Source organism: Musca domestica, unplaced genomic scaffold (genome assembly GCF_030504385.1).
Source record: "Musca domestica strain aabys unplaced genomic scaffold, Musca_domestica.polishedcontigs.V.1.1 6, whole genome shotgun sequence".
NCBI classification, from domain to species: domain Eukaryota; kingdom Metazoa; phylum Arthropoda; class Insecta; order Diptera; family Muscidae; genus Musca; species Musca domestica.
Window position 1 is genome coordinate 3,319,392 of NW_026712363.1, and position 25,115 is coordinate 3,344,506.

Sequence of the window (25,115 nt, forward strand, 5' to 3'; positions counted from 1 at the left end):
GCACGGGACCGAATATTTGTTGAATCGTCATTGAGTTATACTATGATGAAAAATATGGACTTTATGTGGTCTCCAACTTACAATTTAAATGACAAATAAAATTAACTCCCATCTTACGGTAATGGATGTAAAATAGTAATTATATTTGACTATTCTAACTATTTTTACTTATTTAAATCACACGAAATTTTTTTGAGGTGCTAATGGGTTTAAAAAAGTAATTAACATTGGCTATTCTTAAATCATTCAGCCTTCAATTAAGAGGTGTACAAAATAGAGTAAATTTTAAATTGCTGCCGAAAAAATCGAAAATTTTTGCATATTTTCTATACATACCGTTATATGGTTGACAAACCAAAATTTTCAATTTTGACTAAAAATACTTTTCAAAGCATCAAAACATTAAAAAACTCAACGTACTTTTAAATTGAGGCTATGCCTAATGGGGGACCAATAGTAGCCAGAAATAGTAACAAAAACATGTAAAAGGACGAGTTTTTAGTGGTATTATTATACCTAAACGAAACTGATATATTCTAACTTCCTAGGAATATTGTAGTTCAAAGATTAACCTAAATATTTCGCCTTTATTGCGATTGCAACGAACGGCCGCATACAAAGACAGGTATAGTTTAATCGACTGGTAAAAACTAAATACCTTATAACATAATCTTCTAAAAATTTAATTAAATACGAATATAAAGAGGTACTGGGGGATACAAAATAAATCATAAAGTGGACATTTGTTGCAATTTTCTGACAAATGATTTATAACCTGAAAATGCTTTTGAGCCTTTCAAACTACCTTAAATTTACAGCACATTTGGTCGACGAATATTGGCAGATAATATTATATGAGGGATATATTTAAATAAGAACAAATATATTCCTTTGTAACATCAATAATCCTAAGAATAATATGTGCTAAGTCTGAAAGACGCATATTAAATTTGGTGACCTCTATCGTAATTGCAAATGGTGAATGAAGAGGCTCACGGACATAATTTAATCATCAAGGATTTATACTCTTAAACAAACTTCATGGGGTCATTAACTTCGATAAATCGATGAAACTTTATTTATGATAGTTAAATTAAAGTCATATTGCCAGGATTTAATTTTAGAAATTACTATCAATTCTGAGGTCCAAAACCCCAAAAAGTTAACTAGATATGAAAATAATCAATCCAATGAGAACTCAAAATGCAAAATTAATTGGGACTGCAATCCGTGAAATACCGAATATGAAGAGGCACTGTAATATGCGGACTATACACAAGAGTGGAGCGAATTGAAAATTTAGAAAGAAAAGGATTCATATCCTCGGAAAATTCTTCCGAAACCTTAAAAGTAACCTTAACTCACATGCAACGTTATACGGTGACTATGCGCTATCGTCAGTAATTACACTGCGGGAAATTACACTTGGAAAATTGTTTGGTTAATAGATAAAAATCCCAAAAAGGGGTTTCGGGTCAAACGTTTTTAGGGTCCATTTTATATAGCTTAACCAAACACAAAGGGCCTCAAATATTTTGCTCTATACTTAGCAAAAGTTACGATAGAGTTTTAAATTTGATACAGTGATAGGGGTTTCATGAAGAATCATTTGTACAAAATATGTATCAGGTCGATCTAAATTGGTGTAGTCCCTCAAATGATGTAGCCCCTTTCAAATTCCTCAAATGTTGGTAATTTGAGATTTTAGAAAGAACAACACATTCTTTCAAATTATAAGAATAGGACCATGCTTTGGTATAACCCTTATATGAAGGTATCCGCTGATTTCCAGCGCCTTGGTTCCATTTTTCAATTGATTTTACCCTTCTTCGACCTCTTCTTCGCGGAAATTTTGTTGATTATATTTTCGAATCGATTTGGCTTAAAATGTGTGTTTAGGCTAATTTGGGGGTAGATGGGCTATTACAAAACAGTTAATGTATACTTTTTAATACATGTGATCTATTATTTAGGTTTTAAACTCTCAAATTAAAACCTCTGGCTGAAAATACTTATGCTTTAAAAACTATGCATTAAAGAGCCTCTCCGTTGACCATTTGCAATTACGATAGAGGTCACCACATTTAATATGCGTCTTTCAAACTTTGCACCGGGTTTTATAATATTCTTAGCATGATTGATGTTGCAAAATGTATATTTTTACATATACTCCTCATATAATATTATCTCTTAAAAATTCGTCGAAGGGCTGAAGGGCTGAAAACCATTTTCATTTGTCAAAAAAAAAAAAAAAAATACAACAAAAGCCTCTTTATACTCGTTATATCATCGTATTTAATAAAATTTTCAAACCTCAATTATCAGTATTATCCACTAAAAAATCGTCCTTTTGCGTTCGGTATTATGAAATCTACTGTTTACTATTGGTTCCCCAATAGACATAGCCTTAATTTAAAAGTATTTTGAGATCTTAAGTGTTTTAATGCTTTGAGAAGTATTTTTTAATTAAAAGTTTAGCATAGACGGTGAAACAAGACTGTTGCTTTTCTCAATAAAAATTTTTTCCCTGAAGATGACTGTCGAAGACAGTCGAAATATCGGAAAATAAAAATCAAAATTATAAAAATAAAACACTGATGTTTTTCAATTGACCTTAAGCCAAAATAAAGTTAATAAGATAAAATAAAAAATTATGGTATGGCAACCATTTAATTATATTAAGTATAGAAAATATGCCAAATTTCTTCATTTTGCGGTTTTTTTTTCAATAAGAATTTTCAATTCTAAAAGGCATTCTGAAACAATTCTACACAAAATTACATATCAAAATAGAACAGTAAATTTTTTCAGTTCTGCGATTTTTCCAGAGGCTTTTCTCAAAATTTTCTTTCATGAAAACGTTTCCACTGTAATTACAAATAACCAAAAGAAAATTTGAGTCAAATCGTTCCAGCCGTTCTAAACTGATGTGTTACTATACTTATCTAAATTTTTTTTACATATAGATTTAAAGAAGAAGGTATGGCCAGTTCCTCTGACCCCAAGTCAGATTACGTCGTATACTAACTGTGGAACAGATATCTTCATGATTTTGGCAAATATTAGGATTTTAGGTAAATGGGCGTAAAATTGGGCGTGGTCATTTTTTCTTTGAATAAAAAAATAAGTCGTGGTAGGACGAACAATTAAAAAAATTATCCAAATCGTTCCCACTGTTTTCAACTGATTCTTACCAACGAACAACAATTGATTTTTATATATATAGATAAATTAAAAAGTAGGCAAGGTCAGTTCCTCAGTCGCCCAATTAATACTTAGGGTTGGAGGGAAAGTCAACAGTATCTCGTGTAATAATTTTCAAACCGATATATTCATTATATGGCAAATATAAGGATTTTAGATAAATCAAAATAGTGGGCGTAAAAGAAGGCGTGGTCAATATTTTGTTCTTTAAAAACCTAACTCGGGGTACGACGAACGTTTGTACATAGAATTATGCAATTCGGTCCAGCCGTTTTCAACTGAATCCATTACCAACGAACAACAACTGATTTTTATCCACGTTTTGGTATAGTCCCCATATAACGGTATCTCTCGAAATTCGGTATTTTGATGATTTTTGCCACATTTCTCCTCGGATTTGTCTAACACATATAACGATACCTACCGATATTGGGTATGTTGATAATCATAGTCACATTTACGCACATAATTGTTTCAAATTTGGTATCTTAGAAGGTTTGATAGATGACAATCCTTGAAGTATAAAACTGTCAACAGAGGTTCCCCTTTTGATATGACCCCATATAACGGCCTCATTCACTTTATGGTTTTTTGATAAGTTAACTTTGACTAAGTTAACCAAACCGTCTTTCTGGTATATGAAGTTTAAAGTGAAACACACTTGAATTCAGATACTTTATATAAAAATGTTTCCTTTATCCTAAGGTGTATGATAATAATAGTTCTGCCCGGTCGAACTTAATTTTTTTACTTGTTTTTAAAGCAATAAGTAGTATTGTCGTTGAAATGGCGCGTTGGAGACCCCATAATGTCAATATCTTTTATCATAGTATAATTCAAAGGCGATTAAACAAATGTCCGGTTCCTTAAATCATATAATGGTTATACAAAACGTGATCATTTTTTGCAAGGATGGTTTCTTCCCAAATTACCAACATTTACCGAAATTAGTATGAAAATATGGTTAAAATGTATGATATACTTGAAATCGGATTGTATCCTTATCCTGGGGTTATGACCCATATAATGAACTGCAAAAGCGATTTAAGGTATCGTGAAAGTTTAGGAAGAATTTTTGAAAGAATAGAAATCCTTTTCTCTCTTCTTTTTTGCGCCCTTTATATTCGGTATTTCACTGACTTCAGCCAGTTCATATTGAGTTCTCATTGGACGGATTATTGTCATGTGAAAGAAGTAGGTAGGTCCCCGTTTTGAAATGAGCCCCATAACGTTTTGCCGTTTTTTTTTTTTTTTTGTTTAAATGTGTTCGCATCTTCGAGCTGAAGCACGATGTAAATCCTGGAGTTGAAAGCTAAATTCCATTTTTAGACATAAAAGATCGCTATTTAACATCGTATTGGGTACTATTTCATTTTTGATATTATTCATTCAGAATTCAAAACAATAAAAAATGTACACTTCTATATAGTTTTTAAATTTGAAACAATTTCACGCCAAAAGGATTTTTTCTTTTATATTTTTATTGGCATGTTTTCTCAAGATTTCATTCCGAAGTTGTATGAATTGTGAAAATCCGTCAAAACGTTTTTGAGTTATAAGCATAGTAAGAAAAGGAATTCTATCCTTCCAGAAATTCTTCCCAAACATTTAAAATACCTGGCATCTTTGTTTCTAAGCGGGCAAAAAAGAACTTCTTCGCATAAAATTTGAAATTTTCAGAGTAGGGCCCATATTTGTCTTGACCACATTCATCAATTGATTAGGCTAAAAAATTGTATTTATGCTACCCTGGGGTAAGAAACCATCATACAGATAATTGCCACATAGGAATTTATTTAAATAAAGTCCCCACATTGGAGTATCCCCAAGTCCACTTTCACATCCAATGTGTGGTCAGAGAAGAACATTTTGTATTCTATTGAATTTGTAACCCCCAAGAGAATATTGGTTGGGAACGTAGATTTTGGATGTACATCTATATGAAATAAATTGTGAAAACGTAAACAAATTACAAATATAAAATGTGGCACGGGACCGAATATTTGTTGAATCGTCATTGAGTTATACTATGATGAAAAATATGGACTTTATGTGGTCTCCAACTTACAATTTAAATGACAAATAAAATTAACTCCCATCTTACGGTAATGGATGTAAAATAGTAATTATATTTGACTATTCTAACTATTTTTACTTATTTAAATCACACGAAATTTTTTTTGAGGTGCTAATGGGTTTAAAAAAGTAATTAACATTGGCTATTCTTAAATAGAGTAAATTTTAAATTGCTGCCGAAAAAATCGAAAATTTTTGCATATTTTCTATACATACCGTTATATGGTTGACAAACCAAAATTTTCAATTTTGACTAAAAATACTTTTCAAAGCATCAAAACATTAAAAAACTCAACGTACTTTTAAATTGAGGCTATGCCTAATGGGGGACCAATAGTAGCCAGAAATAGTAACAAAAACATGTAAAAGGACGAGTTTTTAGTGGTATTATTATACCTAAACGAAACTGATATATTCTAACTTCCTAGGAATATTGTAGTTCAAAGATTAACCTAAATATTTCGCCTTTATTGCGATTGCAACGAACGGCCGCATACACAGACAGGTATAGTTTAATCGACTGGTAAAAACTAAATACCTTATAACATAATCTTCTAAAAATTTAATTAAATACGAATATAAAGAGGTACTGGGGGATACAAAATAAATCATAAAGTGGACATTTGTTGTAATTTTCTGACAAATGATTTATAACCTGAAAATGCTTTTGAGCCTTTCAAACTACCTTAAATTTACAGCACATTTGGTCGACGAATATTGGCAGATAGTATTATATGAGGGATATATTTAAATAAGAACAAATATATTCATTTGTAACATCAATAATCCTAAGAATAATATGTGCTAAGTCTGAAAGACGCATATTAAATTTGGTGACCTCTATCGTAATTGCAAATGGTGAATGAAGAGGCTCACGGACATAATTTAATCATCAAGGATTTCTACTCTTAAACAAACTTCATGGGGTCATTAACTTCGATAAATCGATGAAACTTTATTTATGATAGTTAAATTAAAGTCATATTGCCAGGATTTAATTTTAGAAATTACTATCAATTCTGAGGTCCAAAACCCCAAAAAGTTAACTAGATATGAAAATAATCAATCCAATGAGAACTCAAAATGCAAAATTAATTGGGACTGCAATCCGTGAAATACCGAATATGAAGAGGCACTGTAATATGCGGACTATACACAATAGTGGAGCTAATTTAAAATTTAGAAAGAAAAGGATTCATATCCTCGGAAAATTCTTCCGAAACCTTAAAAGTAACCTTAACTCACATGCAACGTTATACGGTGACTATGCGCTATCGTCAGTAATTACACTGCGGGAAATTACACTTGGAAAATTGTTTGGTTAATAGATAAAAATCCCAAAAAGGGGTTTCGGGTCAAACGTTTTTAGGGTCCATTTTATATAGCTTAACCAAACACAAAGGGCCTCAAATATTTTGCTCTATACTTAGCAAAAGTTACGATAGAGTTTTAAATTTGATACAGTGATAGGGGTTTCATGAAGAATCATTTGTACAAAATATGTATCAGGTCGATCTAAATTGGTGTAGTCCCTCAAATGATGTAGCCCCTTTCAAATTCCTCAAATGTTGGTAATTTGAGATTTTAGAAAGAACAACACATTCTTTCAAATTATAAGAATAGGACCATGCTTTGGTATAACCCTTATATGAAGGTATCCGCTGATTTCCAGCGCCTTGGTTCCATTTTTCAATTGATTTTACCCTTCTTCGACCTCTTCTTCGCGGAAATTTTGTTGATTATATTTTCGAATCGATTTGGCTTAAAATGTGTGTTTAGGCTAATTTGGGGGTAGATGGGCTATTACAAAACAGTTAATGTATACTTTTTAATACATGTGATCTATTATTTAGGTTTTAAACTCTCAAATTAAAACCTCTGGCTGAAAATACTTATGCTTTAAAAACTATGCATTAAAGAGCCTCTCCGTTCACCATTTGCAATTACGATAGAGGTCACCACATTTAATATGCGTCTTTCAAACTTTGCACCGGGTTTTATAATATTCTTAGCATGATTGATGTTGCAAAATGTATATTTTTACATATACTCCTCATATAATATTATCTCTTAAAAATTCGTCGAAGGGCTGAAGGGCTGAAAACCATTTTCATTTGTCAAAAAAAAAAAAAAAAAAAAAAAATACAACAAAAGCCTCTTTATACTCGTTATATCATCGTATTTAATAAAATTTTCAAACCTCAATTATCAGTATTATCCACTAAAAAATCGTCCTTTTGCGTTCGGTATTATGAAATCTACTGTTTACTATTGGTTCCCCAATAGACATAGCCTTAATTTAAAAGTATTTTGAGATCTTAAGTGTTTTAATGCTTTGAGAAGTATTTTTTAATTAAAATAAAAAATTATGGTATGGCAACCATATAATTATATTAAGTATAGAAAATATGCCAAATTTCTTCATTTTGCGGTTTTTTTTCAATAAGAATTTTCAATTCTAAAAGGCATTCTGAAACAATTCTACACAAAATTACATATCAAAATAGAACAGTACATTTTTTCAGTTCTGCGATTTTTCCAGAGGCTTTTCTCAAAATTTTCTTTCATGAAAACGTTTCCACTGTAATTACAAATAACCAAAAGAAAATTTGAGTCAAATCGTTCCAGCCGTTCTAAACTGATGTGTTACTATACTTATCTAATTTTTTTTTTACATATAGATTTAAAGAAGAAGGTATGGCCAGTTCCTCTGACCCCAAGTCAGATTACGTCGTATACTAACTGTGGAACAGATATCTTCATGATTTTGGCAAATATTAGGATTTTAGGTAAATGGGCGTAAAATTGGGCGTGGTCATTTTTTCTTTGAATAAAAAAATAAGTCGTGGTAGGACGAACAATTAAAAAAATTATCCAAATCGTTCCCACTGTTTTCAACTGATTCTTACCAACGAACAACAATTGATTTTTATATATATAGATAAATCAAAAAGTAGGCATGGTCAGTTCCTTAGTCGCCCAATTAATACTTAGGGTTGGAGGGAAAGTCAACAGTATCTCGTGTAATAATTTTCAAACCGATATATTCATTATATGGCAAATATAAGGATTTTAGATAAATCAAAATAGTGGGCGTAAAAGGAGGCGTGGTCAATATTTTGTTCTTTAAAAACCTAACTCGGGGTACGACGAACGTTTGTACATAGAATTATGCAATTCGGTCCAGCCGTTTTCAACTGAATCCATTACCAACGAACAACAACTGATTTTTATCCACGTTTTGGTATAGTCCCCATATAACGGTATCTCTCGAAATTCGGTATTTTGATGATTTTTGCCACATTTCTCCTCGGATTTGTCTAACACATATAACGATACCTACCGATATTGGGTATGTTGATAATCATAGTCACATTTACGCACATAATTGTTTCAAATTTGGTATCTTAGAAGGTTTGATAGATGACAATCCTTGAAGTATAAAACTGTCAACAGAGGTTCCCCTTTTGGTATGACCCCATATAACGGCCTCATTCACTTTATGGTTTTTTGATAAGTTAACTTTGTCTAAGTTAACCAAACCGTCTTTCTGGTATATGAAGTTTAAAGTGAAACACACTTGAATTCAGATACTTTATATAAAAATGTTTCCTTTATCCTAAGGTGTATGATAATAATAGTTCTGCCCGGTCGAACTTAATTTTTTTACTTGTTTTTAAAGCAATAAGTAGTATTGTCGTTGAAATGGCGCGTTGGAGACCCCATAATGTCAATATCTTTTATCATAGTATAATTCAAAGACGATTAAACAAATGTCCGGTTCCTTAAATCATATAATGGTTATACAAAACGTGATCATTTTTTGCAAGGATGGTTTCTTCCCAAATTACCAACATTTACCGAAATTAGTATGAAAATATGGTTAAAATGTATGATATACTTGAAATCGGATTGTATCCTTATCCTGGGGTTATGACCCATATAATGAACTGCAAAAGCGATTTAAGGTATCGTGAAAGTTTAGGAAGAATTTCTGAAAGAATAGAAATCCTTTTCTCTCTTCTTTTTTGCGCCCTTTATATTCGGTATTTCACTGACTTCAGCCAGTTCATATTGAGTTCTCATTGGACGGATTATTGTCATGTGAAAGAAGTAGGTAGGTCCCCGTTTTGAAATGAGCCCCATAACGTTTTGCCGTTTTTTTTTTTTTTTGTTTAAATGTGTTCGCATCTTCGAGCTGAAGCACGATGTAAATCCTGGAGTTGAAAGCTAAATTCCATTTTTAGACATGAAAGATCGCTATTTAACATCGTATTGGGTACTATTTCATTTTTGATATTATTCATTCAGAATTCAAAACAATAAAAAATGTACACTTCTATATAGTTTTTAAATTTGAAAAAATTTCACGCCAAAAGGATTTTTTCTTTTATATTTTTATTGGCATGTTTTCTCAAGATTTCATTCCGAAGTTGTATGAATTGTGAAAATCCGTCAAAACGTTTTTGAGTTATAAGCATAGTAAGAAAAGGAATTCTATCCTTCCAGAAATTCTTCCCAAACATTTAAAATACCTGGCATCTTTGTTTCTAAGCGGGCAAAAAGAACTTCTTCGCATAAAATTTGAAATTTTCAGAGTAGGGCCCATATTTGTCTTGACCACATTCATCAATTGATTAGGCTAAAAAATTGTATTTATGCTACCCTGGGGTAAGAAACCATCATACAGATAATTGCCACATAGGAATTTATTTAAGTAAAGTCCCCACATTGGAGTATCCCCAAGTCCACTTTCACATCCAATGTGTGGTCAGAGAAGAACATTTTGTAATCTATTGAATTTGTAACCCCCAAGAGAATATTGGTTGGGAACGTAGATTTTGGATGTACATCTATATGAAATAAATTGTGAAAACGTAAACAAATTACAAATATAAAATGTGGCACGGGACCGAATATTTGTTGAATCGTCATTGAGTTATACTATGATGAAAAATATGGACTTTATGTGGTCTCCAACTTACAATTTAAATGACAAATAAAATTCACTCCCATCTTACGGTAATGGATGTAAAATAGTAATTATATTTGACTATTCTAACTATTTTTACTTATTTAAATCACACGAAATTTTTTTTGAGGTGCTAATGGGTTTAAAAAAGTAATTAACATTGGCTATTCTTAAATCATTCAGCCTTCAATTAATAGGTGTACAAAATAGAGTAAATTTTAAATTGCTGCCGAAAAAATCGAAAATTTTTGCATATTTTCTATACATACCGTTATGTGGTTGACAAACCAAAATTTTCAATTTTGACTAAAAATACTTTTCAAAGCATCAAAACATTAAAAAACTCAACGTACTTTTAAATTGAGGCTATGCCTAATGGGGGACCAATAGTAGCCAGAAATAGTAACAAAAACATGTAAAAGGACGAGTTTTTAGTGGTATTATTATACCTAAACGAAACTGATATATTCTAACTTCCTAGGAATATTGTAGTTCAAAGATTAACCTAAATATTTCGCCTTTATTGCGATTGCAACGAACGGCCGCATACACAGACAGGTATAGTTTAATCGACTGGTAAAAACTAAATACCTTATAACATAATCTTCTAAAAATTTAATTAAATACGAATATAAAGAGGTACTGGGGGATACAAAATAAATCATAAAGTGGACATTTGTTGCAATTTTCTGACAAATGATTTATAACCTGAAAATGCTTTTGAGCCTTTCAAACTACCTTAAATTTACAGCACATTTGGTCGACGAATATTGGCAGATAATATTATATGAAGGATATATTTAAATAAGAACAAATATATTCCTTTGTAACATCAATAATCCTAAGAATAATATGTGCTAAGTCTGAAAGACGCATATTAAATTTGGTGACCTCTATCGTAATTGCAAATGGTGAATGAAGAGGCTCACGGACATAATTTAATCATCAAGGATTTCTACTCTTAAACAAACTTCATGGGGTCATTAACTTCGATAAATCGATGAAACTTTATTTATGATAGTTAAATTAAAGTCATATTGCCAGGATTTCATTTTAGAAATTACTATCAATTCTGAGGTCCAAAACCCCAAAAAGTTAACTAGATATGAAAATAATCAATCCAATGAGAACTCAAAATGCAAAATTAATTGGGACTGCAATCCGTGAAATACCGAATATGAAAAGGCACTGTAATATGCGGACTATACACAATAGTGGAGCGAATTGAAAATTTAGAAAGAAAAGGATTCATATCCTCGGAAAATTCTTCCGAAACCTTAAAAGTAACCTTAACTCACATGCAACGTTATACGGTGACTATGCGCTATCGTCAGTAATTACACTGCGGGAAATTACACTTGGAAAATTGTTTGGTTAATAGATAAAAATCCCAAAAAGGGGTTTCGGGTCAAACGTTTTTAGGGTCCATTTTATATAGCTTAACCAAACACAAAGGGCCTCAAATATTTTGCTCTATACTTAGCAAAAGTTACGATAGAGTTTTAAATTTGATACAGTGATAGGGGTTTCATGAAGAATCATTTGTACAAAATATGTATCAGGTCGATCTAAATTGGTGTAGTCCCTCAAATGATGTAGCCCCTTTCAAATTCCTCAAATGTTGGTAATTTGAGATTTTAGAAAGAACAACACATTCTTTCAAATTATAAGAATAGGACCATGCTTTGGAATAACCCTTATATGAAGGTATCCGCTGATTTCCAGCGCCTTGGTTCCATTTTTCAATTGATTTTACCCTTCTTCGACCTCTTCTTCGCGGAAATTTTGTTGATTATATTTTCGAATCGATTTGGCTTAAAATGTGTGTTTAGGCTAATTTGGGGGTAGATGGGCTATTACAAAACAGTTAATGTATACTTTTTAATACATGTGATCTATTATTTAGGTTTTAAACTCTCAAATTAAAACCTCTGGCTGAAAATACTTATGCTTTAAAAACTATGCATTAAAGAGCCTCTCCGTTCACCATTTGCAATTACGATAGAGGTCACCACATTTAATATGCGTCTTTCAAACTTTGCACCGGGTTTTATAATATTCTTAGCATGATTGATGTTGCAAAATGTATATTTTTACATATACTCCTCATATAATATTATCTCTTAAAAATTCGTCGAAGGGCTGAAGGGCTGAAAACCATTTTCATTTGTCAAAAAAAAAAAAAAAAAAAAAAAAATACAACAAAAGCCTCTTTATACTCGTTATATCATCGTATTTAATAAAATTTTCAAACCTCAATTATCAGTATTATCCACTAAAAAATCGTCCTTTTGCGTTCGGTATTATGAAATCTACTGTTTACTATTGGTTCCCCAATAGACATAGCCTTAATTTAAAAGTATTTTGAGATCTTAAGTGTTTTAATGCTTTGAGAAGTATTTTTTAATTAAAAGTTTAGCATAGACGGTGAAACAAGACTGTTGCTTTTCTCAATAAAAATTTTTTCCCTGAAGATGACTGTCGAAGACAGTCGAAATATCGGAAAATAAAAATCAAAATTATAAAAATAAAACACTGATGTTTTTCAATTGACCTTAAGCCAAAATAAAGTTAATAAGATAAAATAAAAAATTATGGTATGGCAACCATATAATTATATTAAGTATAGAAAATATGCCAAATTTCTTCATTTTGCGGTTTTTTTTCAATAAGAATTTTCAATTCTAAAAGGCATTCTGAAACAATTCTACACAAAATTACATATCAAAATAGAACAGTAAATTTTTTCAGTTCTGCGATTTTTCCAGAGGCTTTTCTCAAAATTTTCTTTCATGAAAACGTTTCCACTGTAATTACAAATAACCAAAAGAAAATTTGAGTCAAATCGTTCCAGCCGTTCTAAACTGATGTGTTACTATACTTATCTAAATTTTTTTACATATAGATTTAAAGAAGAAGGTATGGCCAGTTCCTCTGACCCCAAGTCAGATTACGTCGTATACTAACTGTGGAACAGATATCTTCATGATTTTGGCAAATATTAGGATTTTAGGTAAATGGGCGTAAAATTGGGCGTGGTCATTTTTTCTTTGAATAAAAAAATAAGTCGTGGTAGGACGAACAATTAAAAAAATTATCCAAATCGTTCCCACTGTTTTCAACTGATTCTTACCAACGAACAACAATTGATTTTTATATATATAGATAAATTAAAAAGTAGGCAAGGTCAGTTCCTCAGTCGCCCAATTAATACTTAGGGTTGGAGGGAAAGTCAACAGTATCTCGTGTAATAATTTTCAAACCGATATATTCATTATATGGCAAATATAAGGATTTTAGATAAATCAAAATAGTGGGCGTAAAAGGAGGCGTGGTCAATATTTTGTTCTTTAAAAACCTAACTCGGGGTACGACGAACGTTTGTACATAGAATTATGCAATTCGGTCCAGCCGTTTTCAACTGAATCCATTACCAACGAACAACAACTGATTTTTATCCACGTTTTGGTATAGTCCCCATATAACGGTATCTCTCGAAATTCGGTATTTTGATGATTTTTGCCACATTTCTCCTCGGATTTGTCTAACACATATAACGATACCTACCGATATTGGGTATGTTGATAATCATAGTCACATTTACGCACATAATTGTTTCAAATTTGGTATCTTAGAAGGTTTGATAGATGACAATCCTTGAAGTATAAAACTGTCAACAGAGGTTCCCCTTTTGATATGACCCCATATAACGGCCTCATTCACTTTATGGTTTTTTGATAAGTTAACTTTGACTAAGTTAACCAAACCGTCTTTCTGGTATATGAAGTTTAAAGTGAAACACACTTGAATTCAGATACTTTATATAAAAATGTTTCCTTTATCCTAAGGTGTATGATAATAATAGTTCTGCCCGGTCGAACTTAATTTTTTTACTTGTTTTTAAAGCAATAAGTAGTATTGTCGTTGAAATGGCGCGTTGGAGACCCCATAATGTCAATATCTTTTATCATAGTATAATTCAAAGGCGATTAAACAAATGTCCGGTTCCTTAAATCATGTAATGGTTATACAAAACGTGATCATTTTTTGCAAGGATGGTTTCTTCCCAAATTACCAACATTTACCGAAATTAGTATGAAAATATGGTTAAAATGTATGATATACTTGAAATCGGATTGTATCCCTATCCTGGGGTTATGACCCATATAATGAACTGCAAAAGCGATTTAAGGTATCGTGAAAGTTTAGGAAGAATTTCTGAAAGAATAGAAATCCTTTTCTCTCTTCTTTTTTGCGCCCTTTATATTCGGTATTTCACTGACTTCAGTCAGTTCATATTGAGTTCTCATTGTCATGTGAAAGAAGTAGGTAGGTCCCCGTTTTGAAATGAGCCCCATAACGTTTTGCCGTTTTTTTTTTTTTTTGTTTAAATGTGTTCGCATCTTCGAGCTGAAGCACGATGTAAATCCTGGAGTTGAAAGCTAAATTCCATTTTTAGACATGAAAGATCGCTATTTAACATCGAATTGGGTACTATTTCATTTTTGATATTATTCATTCAGAATTCAAAACAATAAAAAATGTACACTTCTATATAGTTTTTAAATTTGAAAAAATTTCACGCCAAAAGGATTTTTTCTTTTATATTTTTATTGGCATGTTTTCTCAAGATTTCATTCCGAAGTTGTATGAATTGTGAAAATCCGTCAAAACGTTTTTGAGTTATAAGCATAGTAACGAATAAACAAATTGAAAAAAAAAATCTTCAACTTGTTCGCAGGTTTTTTACTGCGAATGTTTAAAGGTCCTTACGAAGTTTGGTTCTTACTATTATTTTGAAATTAGATTCCATTGAAAAAGTGTTCTCTATTTTTTCCCGATTTTAGAGTTTTTGCAATTCAATATGCTCTTTTTTTTTTTTGATTTTTTAGAAATTTTGGAAAAAGTAATTATCTTTTAACTTTGGTTTGACCAACATTACTATTGTACACCACAAAATCAGATCAGCGGTTCTTGAGTTATAAGTGTAGCTATTAACACAACTTTATTTGATATATATATAGATAGATTAGAAGTTTGCGTGGTCAGTTCCTCAGCCCCCAAATAAATCCCTAGGGTTGGAGGGAAAGCCAATAGTATCTCGTGTAATAATTTTCAAACCGATATCTTCATTATCTGGCGAATATAAAGATTTTAGATAAATCAACTCGGGGTATGATAAACGTTTGTACAAAGAATTATGCAAATCGGTCCAGCCGTTTTCAACTGATTCCATTACCAACGAACAACAATTGATTTTTATATATATAGATAGTGGAGCGAATTGAAAATTTAGTAAGAAAAGGTTTCATATGTTCTTCTGAACCCCTCAAAGTAACCTTCAATAATAGATAACGTTATACGGGGACTATGCGCTATCGTCAGTAATTACACTGCGCCGCAAACAATCATGGGTTGGGAAATAGCTTAACCATACACAAAGGGCTTCAAATATTTTGCTCTATACTCCGCAAAAGGTTACGATAGAGCTTTAAATTTGATACAGTCCAAGGGGCCACATGAAGAATCATTTGGACAAAATATGTATCAGGTCGGTCTACATTGTGATGTAGCTCCCCTCAAATGATGCATCCACCTTTGAAATTCCCAAAATGTTCGTAATTTGAGATTTTATATTGTATGTATCCATGAATGAAGGTACCCGTTGATTTCAGCTATTTCCAGGGCCTTGGTCACATTTGTCAATTGATTTTGCCCTTATTCAGCACCTTAGCTTCTAATGGAGTAGAATATCTCTTCACGCAAATTTTTAAATGTCAATGTTTCAAAGTAGCGTCCATATAAAAGTTAATTATTATGCTTTAAAAACTATGCATAAAATACTAAAACTACGGGCCGGCAACGCGGACTGGGAAAGCTATTTTACTATTTTAGCTATTTTACGCCCACTATTTCGATTTATCTAAAATCCTTATATTAACCAAAATAATGAAGATATCACTTTGAAATTATTACACGAGATACTATTGACTTTCCATCCAAGCCTAAGTATTCATTTGGTAGCTGAGGAACTGACCACGCCTGCTTTTTAACCTATATATATGAATCAATTGTTGTTCGTTGGTAATTGAATCATTTTGAAATGGTTGGACCGATTTAGATATTTTTTTAAACGTTCGTCCTACCCCGATTTAGGTTTTTATGTAAAAAAAGTGACCACGTCAATTTTTTTTGATTGAACTAAAATCCTAATATTGGCCAAAATAATGAATATATCTGTTCCATAGTAAGTATATGACGTACTCTTGACTCCATATGCATATTTTGCATATTTTCTATACAATTTTGATTAAAAAATACTTTGAGAAGTATGAGAGCATGAAAACATTTAAAATCTCAATTGGGGCTATGTAATATGGGAAACCAGCAATAAGCAGTTATTGCCAGTATAGATTTCACAATACTGACAATTTTAAATCTCAAATTACAGTTCATTTGGTAGAAATTATAACAAAAACATGCAAAAGGACGAATGTTTAGTGGTATTATTATAACTAAACGAAACGTATATATTCTAACTCCCTAGGAATCTATACCTATAAACGAGGAAAATGTATGTTTATTTGTTTGCAAGTTATGGATTTGAAAACCGCTGCACATATTTTCCTGAAAATTTCCAAGTATACTACAACATCGCCTGAAAGTAACATAGGCTACATACATTTTTGAAATTCCAGTTGAAACTGGAGATATAGCATCAGAATCGGAGGTACCTCCTAAATATCTAGATTTTATATGCACATATTTATTGATCGATTACAGATACAGTCTCCAAATTTGGCCAACAGTAAAAAACTACACAACAATTTAATTGAGGATACGATTGTTACGAAGAAGTATGTTGCTATCTCGAATTCTCTAATTGCAACAGAAATACAACTCAACTTCAAAAGATTGCAGTTTCCTGCACGTTTGGCATTTGCTATGAAATTAAAAAGGTCAAACCCTTCGTGTATGTGGACTAAATTTCCTTCTTTTCTCATAGTAGACGAGTTCTTTGTTAGTTTAATCATTAAAGTATTGCAACAATTGCGTTTTTTTAATTTTTGAATTTGTTTTATTATTTTTTTAACCACCAATATCTGGTAATGGAATCAGTTGAGAACGGCTAGACCGATTTTGCGTAATTTTTTGTACAAACGTTCGCCATACCCCGAGTTAGGTTTTTAAAGAAAAAAAATATTGACCACGCCTACTTTTACGCCCACTATTTCGATTCATCTAAAATCCTTATATTTGCCAAATAATAAAGATCTCGGCTTGAAAATTATTATACGAGGTACTGTTGACCTTCTATCCAGTCCTAGGTATTTATTTGGCCGCTGGGGAACTGACCACGTCTACTTTTTAATCTATATATATGGATTTGGATAATTTTTTATTTAAATAATTGTTCTACCCTGAGTTATGTTTTCATTCATAGAAAAAGTGACCACGCCCAATATTACGCCCATTTTTTGATTTACCTAAAATCCTAATATTTGCAAAAATCATCATCATTCCACAGTTAGTATGTGACGTAATCTTGACTATCCCTCCAACCTTAGGTATCTGTTTGGGGTCATCTTATGTTCATTTATATGGTATAAACAAAAAGTATTGCAAATAAATAAATAAAATTCAATGACGAATCAACAATGCCCGTGTTGTTGTCCGCCAATAGGTAAAAATCACTATAGATCGGGGCCCTGGGGACTATATTGGGACATTACCAAAATATTTACCTATGTTTGCATTTTTCTGTAAGATGGTTCTCTACTCACAAAGTAGCCTAAATACAGCAAAATCGATTGGAAAATGTGGTCAAGACCCTCGAAAAAGAAAAGCCAAGATGCCAAATAAAGGCCAAATCAGTTGAAAATGTGGCCAAGACTACGGTCATAGCTGAAATCAGGGATACATTCATATAAGGGTTATACCAAAGCCTAGCCCAACCAATATTCTCTTGGGGGTTACAAATTCATTTTACTGATTGTACTCCCAAAGAACTTTGCATTTTGAGCTCTCATTGGACGGATTATTGTCACATAAAAGAAGTAGGTCCACGCTTTTAAATGAGCCCCATTAGGCTTTTTCGGTCATTTTTGTTTGTTTAAATGTGTTCGTATCTTTCAGCTGAACTACGATTGGTATTAATATTCAAATTCAAAAATAAAATACACTACTAATGTTCATTAGAAAAAAGTAAGTCAAAATGGAAGAAAATCATGCAGAATAAAACATTACTATTGTACATTTCAAAAGTCAAAATGAAAAAGAAAGTTGTTTTAGTTCGAAGAGGATAATATCCAAAAAATCGCTTAAAAATGTGATATACTAAAATTTTCATATTGACTTTTGAAATGTACAATCGTAATGTTTTATTTTGCATGATTTTTTTCCATTAATAATTTTTTCCATTAATGTACATGTGTAGTTTTTTTATATTTTATTTTCGAATTCCAATATTAATACCAATTTATTTAATTGACTTGATTTCTTGAGAACTGAAATTGATGTCGTGTTACATGGAAGTGTAGTACCGAATTATGTGGTGGCGAAACGGAATATATGATATCGAAATAATTTAATGCGGTTACACCAAAGTTAGAAGATAATTAAATAATTATTAAAAAGATCTCATTGCAAAAATTCTCAAATCGGAAAAAATCAATAAAAATTTTCAATGTTATCGAATTTTAAAATAATAGTACATTCTATTGACAAACTTTGTAAATACTTAGGATTGGAGGGGAAGTCAACGGTATGTCGTCAAAGACGTAAAATGGTAAAGACTAGACAAAATGCATTCTGAGCAAATGGTTTGTGGCTATACTACCTTGAATAACAGCTCATGACAGAGGCAGGTTAATATAAAAAACACAATTATAGGAAAGAATGACAAATAAAATTTTGGATTATCCAAACTATTGGTTTCAAATTTCTATTCCATATACCTTCCCAAATAATTTCATACTGCCTTAGCGGTTTAAATTGCTTTACATTGGTAACTATGTTGTTACGATATCATAACAACAGAGGTATTTTTCACAGGGTTGCCATATTTTGACTCTGTCTTGTCCCATCTTTATACTTCTATGTCTTTGATGTCGTGTAATCATTATACCCTACACCACAAAGTGGTCAGGGTATTATGTCTTTGTGCATTTGTTTGTAACAGGCAAAAGAAAACGAGATAGACCCATAGTTCCTTTTGATGATCTGCATAGAATCACTTTCTGAGTTGATTTATGCATGTCAGTCCGTCTGTCCGTCCATGTATTCTTGTGAACAAAATGCAGGTCGCATTTATTATCCGATTGAGATGAAATTTTCCAAACAACATTTGTTTGGCCCAAGGACGAACCCTATTGAAATTGGAGATAATCGGTAAAAATTTAGATATAGCTCCCATATATAACTTCGTCCGATTTGACTTTTATTGTGCACCAAACGTGTAATATCGGCCCGAATAGTATGGATGGATATTTTGCACATACAACCAAATTAGGCCTGAAAATAAGTACGCCAAATTTGATCGAAATCGGTTCAGATATAGCTATAGCTCCCATATATATTATTTGTTATTTTTGTCCTCCACAGCCATAATATGCACTCTGTAACAACAATATTTGGGGAAATATATCAAATGCAGCTCAGAAATACCTTTGCTAAATTTTATCGAGATCGGTTCAAATTTGGATATAGCTCCCATACATAACTTCGTCCGATTTACATTTTATTGTGCACACCAAACGTATAATATTTGCCCAAATCGGATGGAATTTGCCACATACGACCTGATTTCAAATTAATTTTGGACCTAATGGGCAATACAAGTCCGAATTTAAAAGATAAAAATGCTTCGACATATTTAGTCCTTTGAATTTTAAATTATAATTATAATCATAGAGTGTATGATTGAATTCTCCCATAAAAACTTTTAATTGTTATGTGGAGCTCAACTACATTAGCAAAGTGGTATCATAAAATCGGCCCGCCCGACTTTAGTACTTTCTTTACTGGTTTTAAAACCGATATCTTCATTATTTGACAAATATAAGGATTTTAGATAAATCGAAATAGTGGGCGTAAAGGTAGGCGTGGTCAATATTTTTTTCTTTAAAAACCTAACTCGGGGTATGAAGAACGTTTGTACAAAAAATAATGCAATTAGGTTCAGCCGGTTTCAACTGATTCCATTACCAACGAACAACAATTGATTTATATATATATAGATAGATAAATATACTCGGGGTATGACGAACGTTTGTACAAAAAATAATGAAATTAGGTCCAGCCGTTTTCAACTGATTCCATTACCAACGAAAAATAATTAATTTTTATACATATAGATAAATATAAAGAGTGAGATAAAACATGGAAAAACAAGTAAGCAAAGGCTACATTCGAGCGGGGCCGACCGCTGAATACAAAAGCAAAAAGATTAACATTTATTATTGGTGTTTGACTGAAACGCATCTATATGAGATACAGACATTTGACTATATTCTTCAACGAAATCAGCGTTACCGAAATAGTCAGAAGTGCGTCTTTCCTGTATTTGTGAATTCTCCAAAAAGTCACTGAATGGACATTTTCGTATTTTGTCTACAAAAGTTGGCAAACTATTTCAAACATTGAATATTTTTGGATGGCCATCCAAAACTGCTTGGCTTTTGCAATGTCCGGTAACCCCCATTCAAATGTGCGTGAGGATCGGGCGATAATTACGACCTGCTGACAATTTTGCAATTTCAACCCCTAAATATATGGCGATCATCTCCAAAAAGAGTAGGCTTCTATTCTGACCCTCATCTTATCCCCATGCAAAATTTCGTAAGGATCGGGTCATAAATGCGATCTGTATGTGATATCCTGATATCCTAACTACATAGTTTTGTTAGCTGTAGAAATATTACCAAATGTTTAATTCAAAATGAAAATATGCCAAAAATATGACAAAATGGAAAAAATATGAGAAAATGTTACAAAACCAATATTTTCATCTTCATGCGATTTTTTTAGACGTTTTTTCATTCCTGCCAAGAAGCCATTCTGAATTAATGAGAACTGTCGAAATCTGTTCAGCCGTTCTCGACATATAAGAGATATTTCAAGCATATCTTCTTTGAACATATTTTGCTATATATCCGATTTGTTGGATGTTAACATCAATGTAAAGATCAGAAGTAACCTTGTGATGGCTTTGTGATTTCGCCGGGATTTAAAATATTCACGTTTTAATGAAAAATTTTGAATTTTTTCAACACAAAAGATATGGTCTATTTTACCCGCTAAAAATTACCCGATGACCACCCAAATTGGTAGGCTTCTTCCCCGCCCTAAACTCTAGCTACATGCGAAATTCAGTCGATTGGTCTATAATTGCGACCTGTATAGCTACTGCAAAATCCGATATTTTTTCACTATTGGGTCCATTTCAACGCCTAAACATTTGGCGATCATCTCCAAAAGAAATAGGCTTCTATTCTGACCCTAACCCCACCTTCGTGCCAAATTTCGTTAGGATCGGGGCATAATTGCGACCTGTAGCGTGATTACAAATTAACATGGACAGACGGACGGACGGACATACATAGCTAGATCGACTCAGCTCGGCGAGCTAGGAAGATCTATACATACTTTCCTATATGGGAAACCAATATTTCGAGGTGTTACATCAATTCTGGCCCAATCAAACTTATAATACCCCCAACACATAGTGTTGTAGGGTATAAAAACATTAAGTTCGGCCGGCTGAACTTTTAATACCCTCCACCTTGGGGAATGGAAACATTAGAACCAATTATGACCCACATATACAAATTTTTAGATATATTCGAGGGAAAATGTGGCCAACTATGACCAACAAATACCAATTTTTAGACAAATCCTTGAAAATGTGCGGCAAAAATCATCAAAATACCGAATATCGGGAGGTACCGTTTTCAATACCAAAAATTCTAGGCACAATACAAATTATTCTGCTAAATTTTGACGCTCTACGTCAAATAATGTGGCCTGTATCGTGATTTCAACAGACAGACAGACGGACATCGTTAAATCGACTTAGAATTTTATGCTGATTATGAATATATATAAATTATGGGGTCTACGACGAATATTTAGACATGTTACAAACGAAATGACAAAGTTAATAAACCCTCCTTTCCAAGGAGGAGGGTATAAAAACTGCAACAAAGTCAAACGCCATAATTTTTACATTTTTACAATACACCCTCCATTATAATATAAAAAAAAAAAAAAATAAAAAAATAGTTTGGTGTATGTGTAAAATTGAAACATTCAGACAATGTACTAACAATTTGTAAATATGTGCATTTTTCAGAATCTATGAATAATATTTTGAGAATCTATGTATATGTTTGAAAAAGATGAATTTGAATTGAATGTGAGTTCCTACAAATAAGCTGTAATACTCCTTTATGGCCCGAGCCACACTAAAAATAACATTTTCCATGGAAAAACTACCAGACCCTTTGTAAATTAAATTTTCCAATTGGAAATAGTCCGGAAAATATCCTGCCTATCACTTAAGGTGGAAGCTCAAGAGAACCCCGAGTTCTGAGAACGGAATGCTGTAGCTGACTGTTTTGGCATTTCTATCTTGTTCTGGATTATTCAACTGAATATCCCTGATTCAACTAATTTTCCCTTGTTCTTCCATATCTGTTAAGTTATGCACCTGGTTTCAGGGAGTATGCTGAGTTTGAGGAGGCACATTGTTGTGCTGACGGTAACACCATTGTTAACGCAAAGCTTTGACATATTTCCCTCTAAGCTAGTTTGAACCGAACCATGCGTGTGATTTCTATATTTTTAGTTGGATTCCTGATAGTAGGATTCGAAACAGAAGAAGATTCGCTCGTAACTAAAGATACGTTATGTGTATCTCTGGTAACTTGACCTGTTTGCTTTTCTAGATGTTCCGGGCCTTTGACATTCTAAGTTAATCCGGGTATTGCAAACAGGGGAAATGGGGCATGATTTTAGGTACGCCGAAAAAATCTTATGAATGCATGTCCACAAATTGTTTCAAAAAGGCGAGATTTTTTAATTATAGGGACTGCGCATGACAAACGTTTGACTTGTAAGAGTCCTCACTCGCAGCGTGGTTTTCTGAATTTGTTGATGTCCTGCATATTTCTGTCCCATTACCAACGAACAACAATTGATTTTTATACTCTCCACCATACTATGGAGGGTATAATAAATTTTGTCATTCCGTTTGTAACTCCTCGAAATACTCATGTCAGACCCAACAAAGTATATATATTCTTGATCAGCGTAAAATTCTAAGACGATTTAGCCATGTCCGTCTGTCTGTCTGAGTGTCTGTTGTAATCACGCTATCTTTCGAACAAATTGAGATAGAAGGCTAAAATTTTGCACACATGTATATTTTGCCAGTGCTGCTGACAATTTTGCAATTTCAACCCCTAAATATATGGCGATCATCTCCAAAAAGAGTAGGCTTCTATTCTGACCCTCATCTTATCCCCATGCAAAATTTCGTAAGGATCGGGTCATAAATGCGATCTGTATGTGATATCCTGATATCCTAACTACATAGTTTTGTTAGCTGTAGAAATATTACCAAATGTTTAATTCAAAATGAAAATATGCCAAAAATATGACAAAATGGAAAAAATATGAGAAAATGTTACAAAACCAATATTTTCATCTTCATGCGATTTTTTTAGACGTTTTTTCATTCCTGCCAAGAAGCCATTCTGAATTAATGAGAACTGTCGAAATCTGTTCAGCCGTTCTCGACATATAAGAGATATTTCAAGCATATCTTCTTTGAACATATTTTGCTATATATCCGATTTGTTGGATGTTAACATCAATGTAAAGATCCCCAACACATAGTGTTGTAGGGTATAAAAACATTAAGTTCGGCCGGCTGAACTTTTAATACCCTCCACCTTGGGGAATGGAAACATTAGAACCAATTATGACCCACATATACAAATTTTTAGACATATTCGAGAGAAAATGTGGCCAACTATGACCAACAAATACCAATTTTTAGACAAATCCTTGAAAATGTGCGGCAAAAATCATCAAAATACCGAATATCGGGAGGTACCGTTCTCAATACCAACAATTCTAGGCACAATACAAATTATTCTGCTAAATTTTGACGCTCTACGTCAAATAATGTGGCCTGTATCGTGATTTCAACAGACAGACAGACGGACATCGTTAAATCGACTTAGAATTTTATGCTGATTATGAATATATATAAATTATGGGGTCTACGACGAATATTTAGACATGTTACAAACGAAATGACAAAGTTAATAAACCCTCCTTTCCAAGAAGGAGGGTATAAAAACTGCAACAAAGTCAAACGCCATAATTTTTACATTTTTACAATACACCCTCCATTATAATATAAAAAAAAAAAATAAAAAAATAGTTTGGTGTATGTGTAAAATTGAAACATTCAGACAATGTACTAACAATTTGTAAATATGTGCATTTTTCAGAATCTATGAATAATATTTTGAGAATCTATGTATATGTTTGAAAAAGATGAATTTGAATTGAATGTGAGTTCCTACAAATAAGCTGTAATACTCCTTTATGGCCCGAGCCACACTAAAAATAACATTTTCCATGGAAAAACTACCAGACCCTTTGTAAATTAAATTTTCCAATTGGAAATAGTCCGGAAAATATCCTGCCTATCACTTAAGGTGGAAGCTCAAGAGAACCCCGAGTTCTGAGAACGGAATGCTGTAGCTGACTGTTTTGGCATTTCTATCTTGTTCTGGATTATTCAACTGAATATCCCTGATTCAACTGATTTTCCCTTGTTCTTCCATAT